The 15,272-nt window shown below is 47.0% G+C and overlaps 1 protein-coding gene and 1 long non-coding RNA gene across 13 annotated transcripts in view; one reads left to right on the top strand and one right to left on the bottom strand.

Annotated features, from left to right (window-relative positions):
* LOC135916647 (uncharacterized) overlaps positions 1-15,272 on the bottom strand; it is a 465,480-nt gene that overhangs the window by 367,851 nt on the left and 82,357 nt on the right. The window lies entirely within an intron of this gene.
* Positions 1-15,272, top strand: part of LOC135916637 (MFS-type transporter SLC18B1-like) — a 50,389-nt gene that overhangs the window by 5,689 nt on the left and 29,428 nt on the right. For 4 of the 7 annotated variants that reach the window (XM_065450052.2, XM_065450056.1, XM_065450051.1 and 1 more), the window contains exon 2: positions 3,535-3,603. The exons of 1 other annotated variant lie outside the window; for it this stretch is intronic. The gene's annotated coding sequence lies outside the window, so the exon portion shown is untranslated. Of the gene's footprint in view, positions 1-3,059; positions 3,604-9,800; positions 9,994-15,272 lie in introns of those variants that run through there. 2 more of the 7 variants (XM_065450050.2, XM_065450053.2) reach the window with 2 other exon arrangements.

Raw genomic sequence — 15,272 nt, 5'->3', positions numbered from 1 at the left:
GAGTTGTGTTGGCGCCTTTTTCTTCGCGCGCAATGCGTTGTGGGTCGACGCAGTCGGCGGCGCCGGCGTGCAAATGGAGCAGGAGCCAAATCTACGCCGGGCCCGTCGGGGCGCGCTGGCAGCCGCCGGTTACGTCGGCGCTGCAGTGCGTCGGACTGTAGAAGGAGTTGTTTTCGCCAACGTAACGTAGCATGCGCGAGCGCGCGTGTTACGTCGGACTATAAACGGCCCTTTAGAATGCGAAGACATGTACCCAGTGGTTGATTTCGGCACCACTGGTCTCCTTGAAGCCCTTGGGTTCAGCGAGAGCAGGGGAAAATTAAACATGTTCGCAATAGAGATTAGTAAGAGGCGATTGGTAGATCGGTGGAAGAAAAGAAGGGAAACGACAAAAAACGGAGACGTACAAAAGTAAAGTTCACAATAGGGGGTCAGACAATTTGGTTTTGGAGTTCATAGCGTTTTTTCTCTTTTTTTTTACCTAGGTACGATATTAGGCAGCCTAATAGCAAGAACTTGGTAGCGCAACCCACCACCCCGTTAAAAGGGAACGCTCATAACATTCATCCATCCATCCGTCCCGGCAGGCACCATTTGTGCGATCTTTTTCTGCACGTGCTGTGTTTGCTTTCCTGTGCGACAAAAATGCTGGTGCAGGGCTGGGCAGGTCGCGTGCTGGGATGTGATTATGTAATCATTACAATCGTCCATACCCTGAAGAGAGCTCTCGGATCTGGCGTTTTAACAGCGTACTGGCCACGTATGCAAAAGGAGCAAGTAAACACGCGCCAGCAAAAAGGCTCCAAAGCGTGCACTCAGCGTCGTGGACACCCGGGTCCGAAAGAAGCGTCGCCTGGAACAGGGGCATCTTCGCTACGCAGCGAAACGTGGTGCACACTGTGTATGTATGTATACAATATATACATGCAACTATATTAATTGGATAACTTACCGCCCCATGGTTCAATTAATGTTAAACACTTCGGCCGCGATGCTGTGTGTCATGTGAGGCAATGAGAGTGCTCAACCCTCTCAGACATTATGAAGAATGGTGCACAACGCCCCAAGCGAACAGGTCTCCCTGCGTGTTCTGTGAATCACGTGGACAAACACCAGTGGTGCAAGTAAGGTAACGTGTAACATCAACTCACTACTCTTGTATTCGACTAAACGCTGAAGAAATTAGGCATTCGATGCCAACATCACAGTTAATTATCGTCTATGAAAGCAAACAGCATACATAGCTTCGCTTACATCGATTCCCACTGTACGTGGGATACGCCGATCTTTTCGTTTGTGTTTCGGAGTAAGAACAATTATAACCAGTCTGTGTTTCAGGATTACATTAAAGGAAATCCTTCGCGGAAAGCTCCCATATTGCATCAATTTTTCGTAGAAGTCATAAATCTATTTTCCACCCTACTTATAACCTGGTTTGTGGTTCTTTCGGGCTGAAAGCACTTGAACAGGTTGAACAAATCGTACGGTCTACCAGAAAAGTTCATGGCATTTATGATTTGCCAGATAGCTACATTTTCGCGAAGCTAAGGGATATGGCCTCGAATACTAGGTTCCTGTGTGTAGTAGCATTTGCCACCAACACCTTGAATAAGTAAATTAGAAGTTCCATGCCTTAACAGAGTAGAAATAGCGATTGGCAACCAATGTCCCATGAACTTTTGTGACCAATTGCACATTTTAAATTACTCGTAAGAATACAATACGAAATGTCAGTTTGCTTATAACTACCCTCTACTGCTGAGGTTTCGAATCGAAACCTCAGCAGTCATGCAGGCATTACGGAATCAGGGTGTAGACGAGCGTTATGTAAAAATACTGAAAGATATCTATAGCGGCTCCACAGCCACAGCAGCCCTCCATAAAGCAACAAAATCCCAATAAAGAAGGGCGTCAGGCAGGGAGATACGATCTCTCCAATGCTATTCACAGCCTGCTTACAGGAGGTATTCAGAGACCTTCATTGGAAAGAATTGGGGATAAGAGTTAATGGAGGACACCTTAGAAACTTGCGATTCGCTGATCATATTGCTTTGCTTAGTAACTCAGGAGGCCAATCGCAATGCATGCTCACTGACCTGGAGAGGCAAAGCAGAAGGCTTGGTCTAAAAATTAATTTGCAGAAAACTAAAGTAATGTTTAACAGTCTCGGAAGAGAACAGCAGTTTACGCTAGGTAGCGAGGCACTGAAAGTGTTAAAGTCGTACTCAGAGCAGGTAGTTACCGCGGATCTGGATCATGAGACTGAAATAATCAGAAGAATAAGAATGGGGCTGGGGTGCGTTTGGCAGGCATTCTCAGATCATGAACAGCAGGTTGCGATTATCCCTCAAAAGAAAAGTATATAACCGCTGTGTCTTACCAGTACTCACCTATGGAGCAGAAACCTGGAGGCTTACGAAAAGGGTTTCACTTAAATTGAGGATGACGCAACGAACTATGGAAAGAAGAATGATGGGTGTAACGTTAAGGAATAAGGAGAGAGCAGATTTGGTGAGGGAACAAAGTCGAGTTAATGACATCTAAATTGAAATCAAGAAAAATAGATGGGCATGGGCAGGACATGTAATGAGGAGGGAAGATAACCGATGGTCATTAAGGGTTACGGACTGGATTCCAAGAGAAGGGAAGCGTAGCAGGGGGTGGCAGAAAGTTAGGTGGATGGATGAGATTATTAAGTTTGCAGGGACAACATGGCCACAATTAGCACATGACCGGGGTAGTTGGAGAAGTATGAGAGAGGCCTTTGTCCTGCAGTGGGCGTAGTCAGGCTGATGATAATAATGATAACATTCCTCTACTACACCTTAATCAATGTTTGCATTCTCGTTATGCAAAAATAAAATTTATATAACATGCGATACCTTCTAGCGTGCGTTTGAACGGTCTATATTAAGAAGTAATGCTTCTTCTTGTGCATCTTGTCAAGAAAAGGGGGCATAAATGCTCCTCTCCGGCAAATGTACAGGCTTTCCATGAAAGGCACTCTTAACTTTATTCCTGGCAAAACAAGGGGGGTATAAGGATTGATTTTCATGTCCTGTGAATATTGCAATAAGTGGACGAGCTGTGATAAGGAGGGAAGCTCTTTGCTTCTCTTCTGTTTGTCCACTGTCAGCACACTGCTTGAATGGAATGCTTTTTACAAGCTTCAGTGCGTACCTTTGAACACCATGCCATTAAGCTTAGAAAATAAGTGACCGCCATTACAGCAAAATAGCAAATCGAAAGCCTGTGAGACTTCATCCCGGTTTCCTTGCGTGTTTTCCCGCCGGCTTAGGGGACCCGGCCTAGCCACGATTATCTCGTATTTTTCGCTTGAAGGTCAGCGCGCAAGCAAGCGCTCGAGATGGTGAGGGGGGAAAAATCGATGCCCTCGCCGCTCGAAACATGTTCCCTAGTGCCAGAGGCCGCCTTCAGGTGGAGTTGTGCTCAATGTTGTGATTGCTCTGCGCTTGGCACGGCCGCCGAAGCGAAACTCCGTGCTTCACACAATTGACCAGCGAACGGCTGCAGGTCCCGTCGAGGTGAAGCAGGCCCTGCAGGGAAACCTGTAAAGGACAGGAGTGAAGACAATGCCTTCAGGTAAGGGATCGGCCAGAAACGTATGCAGTGTAGCGGCGATAGAGTGATGGCACCGGCTTCGGCATATCGCTTTGGAAGTACTATGCGCCTGCATGCCTGTGCTTTCTTCGTGCACACCGGTGATGCTTGTTTTCAAATGACTAAAACTAACAAAACAACTCTCCTCCAGGAAACTCGTACTATGTTGTGCCTACTATGGTAGCTGTTCGAGCGCTATACAGGGTGTTTTTTTTTTCTAACTGCACCAAATATTTAAATTTAGAGAAATATAAATCACGCTAATGTTATGTTGACCATTCGAGTGTACGGGTAGGCAGCCTTCAGATACAGAGCAATTTCCGCAATTACTTGTGTAATTTGCGAAGTTTCGGTAATATACTTTCTAATTATCAAGAATAAGTGGCTACAGCAAATGAGTACATTGGGGCCCATCCTCGACACTAACTATACAAACCATTAAATTTTGAATAGCGGATTTCATGTCGGAGTTGCGTGGACAGTTTGTTTCCCTTGGCAGGCTCCTTGAAAGCGAAACTGGCTGGAAAAAGAACGTCTGCGTCGTCGATGTGCCACCCCCCCCCCCCTGCCTTTCGTCGCGTCTTCGAGAGCACTGCCGGTCCGGCCCACGAGCAGCTTGCGTTATCTCTTTGCTGTCTGCGGCGTTGGCCTAGCCCTTCAATGCCGGCAGTCCGCCAAATTTACTTCGTCATTCCGTGGTGCGCCACGTGTGCACTTCCATCGACGAAATGCCGTGTCATGGGCCCAACGGAATGACGAAGTAAATTTGACGGCCCACCGGCGTTGAAGCGCTAGGCCAACGCCGCAGACAGCAAGATGACGCAAGCTGCTCGCGGGGCCGGACCCATGGTGACCTCGGAGACGCGACAAAAGGCGGGAGGGGGGGGGAGGGGGCACATCGACCACGTTTCGGTTTCAAAGAGCCTGCCAAGGAGAACTAATTGTTCGCGTAGCTCCCACATCAAATCCGCTTTCCAAAAATTCAATCGTTAGAATAGGTAGTGTCGAGGATGGGCCCCAAAGTACTCATTTGCTGTCGCCACTTATTGTTGATAATTAGAAAGTAAATTACCGTAACTTCGCTAATTACGCACGTAATAGCGGAAATTGCTCTGTATCTAGAGATTGCCTATCTGTACACTTGAATGGTAATCAAAACGCTGCCGTAGTTCATATTTTTTCTAGTTTTAAAGATTTGGTGCAGCTAAAGAAGGAGACACCCTGTATAGGCTGCGGCGTGCACCTTGCTCGAGCGAACGAATACGTAAAGCGCTGGCAGACAACCACTTCGTCCAGCCGTGGTGTGTTCGCCCGGAACGCAAGTAATTGGCCGATGCTGTCAAAAATTTCCAAGCCACCAAGTCCAGTTTAAACTTGAATGTCTGTTCTTCAAAAAAGACGTCATGAAAAATCCGCTTGTCATACACACTAATTACTTCAGTGATAAGAACAGAAAAAATGTAGGAAATACCAAAAAAGATGGTTTCTAAATGAATGAGCCTTCTTGAACATAGTACATTTTTTCTCAACGTGTTCAATATTCATTGATGACCACGAGACGTAGATGTAACCCAAACAGATTCAGTGCAGCACACGGCTCAGTGCAGCCCTAGCCATTTTCTAACCAGTAACAATGTGGCGCTAGGAATATTGGAAGTCTTCGCCATCGCATACAACGGTGAAAAGAGTGTCAGTGAAAAGTGCACCCGTATGTGCCGTTTGTGTCTTACTTCGTCCTGGTCTGCTACGTGCCGTAGCCTTTGTCTTGGTGTCAGTGGCCCGTCCATCACTTTTATAAAGCAATGAAGATATCTTTGAAGCAGGGTTGGTCAACGTAAAGCATTTAAACATGTATCAGGCTTTCATATTTCTCACAGTTCTTGATGTATACATCCGGATTATCAGGAAGGAAATATTCATTTAACAGTTAGCGATGAGCCTTGCTCTTTTTTACGTGTTGTACAATTCGTGAGCTAATTCTAGCAAGAGAGAGAGAGAGAAAATAATGTAGAGAAAGGCAGGGAGGTTAACCAGAGGTAGTTCCGGTTGGCTACCCTGCGCAGGGGGAAGGGTTAAGAGGGATAAAAAGAGAAACAGAGTAGAAGGGGGAGATAGAGAGAAAGGGAGACAAGCACGAACAAAGCGCGTACACTACAGAGCGGTAGGGGGCGGCATTCTTAGAGTCTGTCGTGAAGCCCCGTGGACTGCAAGAACCTTACTAGCGCGAGTAGGGCCTTCAACGCGGATGTTCTTTCGGAGCATTGGCCTAAAGCTTTTAGTTCTGAAATTGGACGATTGTCCAACTGGTCCAGCACTCTGCACATCACTTGTCTCTCAGCACTGTATCGCGGGCAGACACAGATAATGTGTGCGAGCGTCTCGTCGATGTTACATGTGTCGCACGTGGGGCTGTTGGCCATTCCTATGAGGAAAGCATAGGCGTTTGTAAAGGCAACGCCTAGCCACAGACGGTAGAGCATAGTCTGGTCACGTCGGGGTAATCCAGGCGGGAGGTGCATCCGTATGTCCGGAGACAACGAATGCAACCGACACATTGTGAAAACATTCGAGTCCCACAGGGGCAAAGTACACTCACGGGTCATCAATCGCAGCTGAGCCGCAGCGTCTGTTCGCGAAAGCGGAATGAAGACTCGTTGACCACTTTCATGTGCAGAACGGGCGGCTTCGTCGGCGTGGTCATTCCCGCTGATGTTACAATGTCCTGGAAGCCACTGAAAGATTATGTTGTGTCCCTTGTCATAGCTTTGGTGATATATGTGCCGAATTTCTGAGGCCAGTTGTTCATTGGGTCCGTGGCGCATTGGGCTTCGTATGCACTGAAGGGCTGCCTTGGAGTCACTAAAGACTGTCCATTGTTGCGGTGGCTTCTGCTTAATGAAATCAAGTGCAGCACGGAGCGCCGCGAGTTCTGCACCCGTCGATGTGGTCACACATGAAGTTCTTAATTTGATTTCCTCAGATTGTGCTGGGAATATGACTGCAGCAGCAGAGCTGTTGAGTTTTACTGAACCGTCCGTGTATACATGTTGGCGGAATCTGTGCACGTTGTGAATGTGCTCCAAAGTTGCTTGTTTCAAAGCTTGCAATGGCGCTCCAGCTTTCTTTCTGATTCCTGGAATTGTCAGTTCAACTTGCGGCCGGTGCAGACACCACAATGGATCTGACAATCGTGCAGCGGGCGTAAATCCTGATGGCAAGTACGATTGATGTCTTTGAATAGTTTTAGCAAAGGTTGAAAGTGGCCTCTTTGCTGGCAAGCAAGCAAGATGGTGTGAGGGAATCCGAGTCAGGTGTCGGATGTGCGCTCTCAGGACATCTGTATCAATGTATACTGTCAAAGGAGCGTCTCTGGCTATGGCCACTGTCGCAATCGATGACGTAGTTTTGGGAAGACCGAGACAAGTCCTGAGTGCTTGGGCTTGCACGCTCTGTAGTTTGCGAATATTCGTGGTGCAAGTATTTCCTATTACAGGTTCTATTATTCTAGCAAAGCAAAACGTACTTCCTATACAGCTCACTCCCTTTATCACTTTACCTAGAGTAAAACATACTTGAGCATGACACCTGTGTTTTTGTAATCAAGAATTTTGTGCCTAATAGTTCACGATGTTAACAAGCAATGAGAGAGCTAATGATATCGTTAAACGGAAATATGCCATGCCTTTGTAGCAATCACAGTCACAGTATCCGCACAAACAGCAGTCCAAAAAGAAGGAATATCCATCTACTTGTAAGTGGACACAATAGGTACAAAGTAGTCAAGCAATCCCAATTGCTGTCGACTATCCTCAAAGAAGTTGGACGGCGGTGATAGGGTCAGCGGCGTAGCACACCTCTTGGGAAGTCTTCAGGTGGCCGGTTGCGTTTCCAGTAAAGGGAATATTATAGAACATTCTTGGCCGTTGCGCTGCTATAGACAAGGTGTCTCCAAGATTCACCATACCATTTTGGTGTACGATCTAGGTGGCTGAGTGATGGTGTCACGCACCAGGTCCAAAGCGCCATTTTGCCACGCTCCTTCAACCAGGAGCTGCATTGCCCTTGAATTGGTTTCAAGGGGGCGCGTCGTTTTTGGGCGCCCCCATGCCATCGGGGAAGCTCCAAAGTGACTGGGTGAAGGCCTTGCATGCCTGGGTCCTTCTGGCCTGCAAGCGCGCATCTCCGCATCCCAGGTAGTCTTTCAGAAGTAACGTTGCTATGCAGTAGCACATTTCCAGCCCCGGGGGATTGGCTAAGAGCAGGGCAGCTCAAAATAAAATAGCAAATGCAAAAGACGTCTCCCGCGATCAAACTGGTTTGCTTTGGTTTTCCTCTATTTCGCACGTGCCGCCTCTTTTCGTTTTTTTTTTCTTTGTCTTCTGCGCGGTTTCTCGTTTTTGTTTCTTCGATCACTGTGTGGTCGCTCCGCATAATTGTTTCCTGCTTATTTTCCATTGGCATGGGAATCTCCGGTACCTTCCCGTAATCGTCGTCGTCTTCGCGCCGATCGGCAGACGCCCTAACCCTCGCGTATTACACTGTGTCGAAGTACTTGTTTATTATGACGACATCAGGATGAAGTAAGTAATGAATCGAGGCATGTAACCGCGCCACTTTGCTAATGTACGCCTACATAATATTTTGTCATAACTACGCCCAATAATACCAACATTTTTTTGGCACCGTTTCGCGTCTTCTACGGGTTTATCGATTACGACTTGAAAACTACAACGTAGAGTTGACAAAAAGAAAAAAGAAAGGAAGCTCTCAGGTAGCTCCAATCAAAAACAGGTAGTGCAATTTTGCAAATGCGTCTGCTAGACTATCTAAAGCAGGACGGCATTGTAATACAGCCACCAGTTCTATTTTGTGAATAAGTTTTTCACAATTAAGCAAACTGAGAGCCCTGGGCAAGCTACCGTTAGTTACAGCAAGCTTATTCGCTTTAAACACTGTATTAGTCGTTTGCATAATTTGTGATATCTCTTTTTGATTCGGAATCCCAAATTCCAGAACAACATGCTTGAATTTCTTTTGTGCACATTTGGGGAATTATTTTAGAACCTGAGAGCATAATAACAATCTGCTCCGAGGATTCTTTATATCACTACTCTTTTCCTTTTTCAAATGCAGCTATTTTCTCCTAAATCGCTCGAGCAGCCTAACGAAAATATTTTGGCTTCTCACGTTTCCTTGAAGTCGGACAGCAAGGTTAAGCTAACGCTCTCTCATTTTTGACCACAGAAGGCATGTATCTCTTATTTGAAAAAAAATGATGAGGTTTTACATGTCAAAGCCACGATGTGACTATGAGGCACGCCATAGTGAGGGACTTTAACGGGGGTTCTTTAACGTACACCTAAATCTAAGCACACGCGTGTTGTCGCTCCATGAAAATGCGGCCGCCGAAACCGGGATTCGATCCCGCGACCTCTTGCTTAGCAGCCCAATGGCATAGCCACTGAGCAACCACGGCGGGTAAATGTACCAATTAAGACCAGATGAGGGCAAAGTGAGTAAAATTGATACAAAAGGCAGTGCTGTCGAAAGTTGGTGCCTTTTATTTTTGCGGCTCTTCCCTCGTCACATCCTCTTGCACGCGTCGCTGTGTTGATGCGGTGCCGCTACTACCTATTGAATGTGAATTCGGAGGAAATTGGAGAATAGGGAAAAGTTCAGAAAGGCACCTCACACTGGCCTTTAATCCAGAGCTCCATTGGAAAGCCTCTCATTCTACGCTACACGTGATGCGCAGACGGTCATAGGTCCTAACACTGTTTACAAATTGTACAGACGTCCTCAGCGGTAGTAACGTCGTTTCAGCGAGCGGCCATTGACTACACTTACGGCGCTTTCTCGAGATACCGAGGGATGTTATCGGCGAATGACGCGGATGTATGTACAACGAGGGCTAAGCTTGCCTGATCACATGCACGGACTTTCACGCTGCTAACATAAAGCGTGCCAACTACGGCCAACACTTACTCTCGCGAGTAACATCCTCGAGCGCTGCTACAGCGCGCAGCAGTTGGGAGGACCGCGTCTAGCGGTGCGCGAATACGCTAGATCCGCCCAAGTCAACAGAGAGCCAACGAGCCATCAGGATCTAAGATGACCATTGCTTTGAAGCTTTTACAAGCCGCTTATCTGCCTCGTGCCAAGGGCGGCGGCGTTTCACGATGACGTTATGCGCGCGCAAGAAGAACGCACCGTCAAAGTTTGTCCCTCACTGAGCAGGACGGGCGTCGAGCCACAGCGGAAGCAGGTGCGCCAAAGTTCACCTGTCGCCACACCGCCTGGCAGCACTTAGATGGCAGCGCAGTTTTCCACCAACAAGTGAAAATTGCCAGCAGCGTGATTCATCGGAGCAAGGTTTGTAAAAAATAATGTGTGCAGTCCCATGAGAATCATTCATTACCGCCGCCAGTGGCATGCATACGTAAAATTTATATTGCTATAATATCCAATAAATAACACTAAGATATATATTGAGAGAACGTGCACGTAAAAGCAATCTGGCAGTAAGATTGATGGGCCTTGTTTTTGCCTCGCACGTTCAGTATTTTCCTTCTTGCTTACGTCAGGGTGCTTGTGGCGACCTGAATACTGTAGCAAGGCTGCAGTATTGTCTTGACGTATCTTTAGTGGGCCTATAATCTGCAGCCGGCGAAATTACAGTTCAAAACAGACGCCGGCAGGGTAAAAACAGTGAATAAAGAATCGGCAAATTTGCAACCTCTAATTCCGCGCTTTAAACGGCGAATCTCAAGGGTCCACATTCCAGAATTTTTCATTTTATCGTTTTGTGGAGACTGTCACGTCTAGTTGATCTCGCACAATATCACACCCTCTGACCCTTCAACTTAGAAGCTTTCTTTCTGAGGAAGCCTTATGCGCGCTCCTTTGTAGCTTCGTGGTACTTTCGGGTTTGTGCTTGCATTCCGTAAACCTTTCTTCTCTCTTCACAACTTTCACTTCCCTTTTGCATTTGCCCAGAGCAGGGTAGCCAACCAAGCTCATCCTGTTAAACCTCATTTCCTTTAATTCATCACTCTGTCTCTCTCTCTCAATCGAACATTTTTTTCTTCATAAAATTACTTCCACCCTACAGATTTCTGTGGAACCGATTTACTCAAGACTGCAAGTGTCACATTTACCTTTGAAGTAGGTATTTTTGGACCTATAGACAAAATTGTACTGTGTGGGGTCGCATTCCCATAATATATTTCTGAAGATGGCACCGGCAAACAGAGCAGGTCATTTTGTGTGCGCTACAAACGTTGTGCAAGCCAGCGCTCTCATGCTTTAGTAAACTATATCAGAGCGCTGGTCTGAAAACACCATCCTTTTAGTGATTGCGTGAATCATCAACCAGATCGACTCGCCTTCAGCCGTGCCATTTTAGTCCACTGCTGCACAGAGTTGCACGCATACACCTGACGGTCGGCTATTAGTATAAATAACGTCATTCAATGATTACCGGAATATTTCGAGCAAACATTTTTTAGAATATCAAAAAAAATTACCCCCCAGAATATGCATGACTTTCTAAATATTATCTATATTTAACGCACACGCTAGAAAGTGCAATTTATCTATGAGTTTTAATTTGCGGAATACATTGAATCAATTTTGAACATAAAGCGCTTCACTGCTAAAAGAAACGTTGTGAGGCCAACGCAATACAAGCGCGCAGCTGATATCGATGTTGTTGTTCATTTGTTACACAAAGTCTGTCGAACATCAGTCTAGAAAACGTTCCCACATTAGAGGGCTGAATTCTTAAATCTAGATGAAGATGGTCGTTGTGCTTTCAACCAAGTCCGGGTACAAGTTGCGCCTGCACGTGACGGCTAACCTCAAAGCGCCGGCAGTTCAGCCGCCTGGATACAGGTTGCCTAGGCTGTCCCGAGCCGTAATTTTAAAGCGAAAGCTTTATTGAGTGCGAACTTGCGATTTTGCCGTGGCGGTGCTCCGAGGAGGCACATGACGTCACAACGCGCGCCTCGCCGCGAATATTTCTCTCTCTCTCTGCTCCCTAGTCACTACTGCGCATGCGCCACTAGTAGCACCGAGCCACAGGTGTTCCGCCGCTGCGCAGCGCCGCGCCTTTCCGCCGCCACCATTTGGTATGACGTCACACCGCGTTCCTCGTCGTTGCGCTCGCCTCCGCTCGCTTCGCCAGTAGTGTTCCTGTGTATGCTCCCGAAGAGAGCAGAGTTGTGCATAGGTCCAGTTTATGATCCAGCTCTGCAGTGGAGCCACTCCTCGCGCGTGCAGGAGGCAAATTCCAGGCGGTGTTCCATTTGCTTTTTTGCCTGCTGGCCGCGAGCTACATGCGGCAACCGTACGCAAGCGCTGAGCAAGATGACACTTTTTTTATTGCAGCCTAAGCTCGAATGGTTGGCGTAGCCGGAGAGGTGCCAACCCCCCGAAATATTTAGTTTTTGTGTACATAGGTACACGCGCATATACAAACACATGCACGAATGTACAGTCAACAGCAAAAGATTGCGGGATGCACGAGTGCGAATGCACGAGTGCGAATGCACGAGGCTACATTCGGATATTGCCGGGGGCGCACAAGAAGGAAGCGCGGAAACATGCACGCTTGCAGTCTCGGAGGGAAGCGCATATGCGTGCAGCTGTCGGTCTCGACACCAGGGGCCACCGGTAGAAGGGGAGGAGAATCGCTTTGCCACGCGGTCGCGCATCCCGTAATCTTTTGCTGTTGACTGTACATATAAAGAATAGGACCATCCTCGATCCCTCGAAATAAAATCCTGACTACGCTCGTGGCTCGAACAGCTCAAAAGTTCGCGTGCAAACACGCATTACCTTGCAACAAAAAGCGGTGCAATGTTTTTCAGCATGCAATATATGAAGTTTCCTCGCGGAGGAGGAAGGCAAGAAATGTTTTAAAGGGTGTTTAGAGATTACTTCACACACGTGTGGTAGACAATTATGTGAGAACATTTTGGCTGCGAAACGAGACGAATAATGAATGTCGTCAACAGAACTATCGTGTCTGCAATTATGTCAGTGACCGTTGACCGTCGTTCATCACTAAACGTCGTTCACATGCAGCTGCACGTTTTCGGTATATGCGGTGCAGACACGTAAATTTAAACGCATTTCAAATGTTCACATGCGCACATCTTATGCGAAGTTTATTTTTACGATTCATACTGGAAACTTAACAGCTACTTTGTAGCAGCAAATGTGCAAGTGGAAAAAGATTCAAGATGCACGAGCTTCTAGATCAAATTTATTTCGTAAAAGGGAATGGATGAACAATGGCTGGTGGCAACAGGGAATGAGTACTGTTTCTTGGAGCCATGGGGGGAGGGGGGGAGGGGGGGAGGGGAGGCAGAATTCAAAGCCACTGGAAAGGCAACAAGTCATTAATAGTAAGAACAGGTTATTTCTACTGGACTAATAACATAAGACGACAAACTAGCAAAGTAATTATTCATACATTGCAGACTGTAATATAACAGCACATTTTTCTTTATCTCTTCATACTACTCAGGTTAATTTACTATAACACAGCGCTTAATAAACGCACAAAAATAATTGCACATTCCTCACATCGACAAAGGCTGATAGATCAAGCAACATATTGCGGGCGGTAAATGCTGAAGCTGTCGCAGCTGTCTAACAAGCGGGAGCGCACGGTGTTTTCGCTTACTACAAAACAATGAACAACAGCACATCAATCGACTTTGCATGAAAAATCAGAATGCCTACAAAAATTTAAAAAAAAGAGCAGAGAGAAGCCAGGCTGCAGCGGGCAAATTGTATCTGCTAGTATTTGCTCTGTTCTGAACATACTTTTCTGGAGCTGCATAGTCAGAACAATCGTACGAGCAATTAAGCGAATTGAGCGAGTTGGTAAGTTAACATTCTTGGCGTATATGTGCAGCGTGACAAAGACGTGTCGTCCTTTCTTTGTACCGCGTCTGTGTCGTGCTGCACATATAAACCAAAAATCGCACAAGTGAACAACCTCTCACGCCAGGCGTACGCATTTCAGCGTGTGCAGGAGTGTTACTCGAGATAAATGCAGCTTTAGTGTAAACAAGCCGAACTCACCTCAGCAAACAAGGCGAACGGACCTCGCATATCTTGGTCCCTCTCGGAGCCGGCCGGTCTCGTCCGTCCACCACGGCACCGCGTAAAAAGCTTTGCCACATTTTGTGAGATTTGCGCAGTTTGGTGCGCTGTAACCCGTCATACTGGGAGAGAAGTGTCAACATGATCTGCTTCGTAGCATTTCACCAAAGTCTAACTCAATATCCTCGAATACCGTACCTGCAACCCGGAGTCGATTGTTGCTACGCACGCTCGACGGTCCGCTGATTGCAATTTCGATGGCACTGACAGAAACGAGTCGGTGCCGTTTCCGTAAAGTTGGCTTCGGATCGCGCAGTTGATCATTTGACGTCATGTTGCACCATGTGATCGCGCTCGGCGAATAGCAGTGTGAGCGGCGCCGGAAAAGTTATGCGCAACCCGGCTCCCTGCGGGAGCATATGCAGGAACACCATTCGCCAGCCGCGTCACATGCCCGATAACATGTCGGAGTACTGAAAAGGAGAACTCGCGTGCGCCGCAACCACAGTTGAGGCAGCAGTATGGACGGCGACAATTCTGATAAGCAGGAGGAGGCCTGGAATCGACATCGGAAGGAGATGAAGAGGAAGCGAATCGCCCAGTAAACAGATGAACAGCACGCCGAATGACTGGCTAAACGCCACAACATAGCTAGACAACCAGACTAACCTGAACTTGAAATTAAGATTAACCAAGGCTAACCATGGTACGCCTTAGCTTTCGCTACGTACATCCTGGCGTAGCCGAGCTAAGCCACTGCCAATTTCTTTGAAGACAGTGGATCCTGGTGCTCATTTTCGCTGACTGTTGCAATCTCCCCAGAGTTCACAAGAAATATGCTGGAAGGTAACTCACAACGCTGTAATTTAATAGATGTGCCTCTTTTCTCTCTAGAGATTAGATTATAGTCATTTACGGGCCAGAACCACAATCTAATTAGGAGGCGCGCCGTAGTGGGGACCTCTGGATTAATTTTGATCACCTCAGATTCTTTAACGTGCACCTGAATCTAAGTATATGGGTGTTCTTGCATTTCGCAGCCATCGAAATGCGGCCGCCGTGGCCGGGATTTGATGATACGACCTCATGCTTAGCAACGCCACACCAAAGCCACTAAGCAACCCTGACAGGTTCTTTTCTCTGTCTTTCTCACTCCCTCTTTCGCTCTCTCTTGTTTTTAAGCACGTGGCGCTTGCAAAAGCTCTGCCACCTGTCCCGAAAACAGGTCAGCAATTGAGGGACAAAATACAGTGACTACTCGTTTGTTTATTTTTATCTCAGTAGGAAAACGTAGCAGCAGTGTAGCACCACATAAACTTCCTTCAATGCGATTAAGCACACAGCTGCAATGACCACGCATAAACTAAAAGAACTCTTAACGCGGCGCCATTGAGGTAGCACACTGCTTTCATTTATTTTTTTCCCCGAAGGGAGCACTCATATGCCGTTGATTTAAATGCCATTCAGCCTGCCAGGGAGTGCAGCGGCAATATCCTTTCGTTCAGCCTGTTCCCCGCTGTCGTGTACTCCTGATG

This window comes from Dermacentor albipictus, chromosome 5 (genome assembly GCF_038994185.2).
Source record: "Dermacentor albipictus isolate Rhodes 1998 colony chromosome 5, USDA_Dalb.pri_finalv2, whole genome shotgun sequence".
NCBI lineage: Eukaryota > Metazoa > Arthropoda > Arachnida > Ixodida > Ixodidae > Dermacentor > Dermacentor albipictus.
Note: the sequence above shows the minus strand (reverse complement) of the source record. Positions and strands in the feature narration are given on the sequence as shown.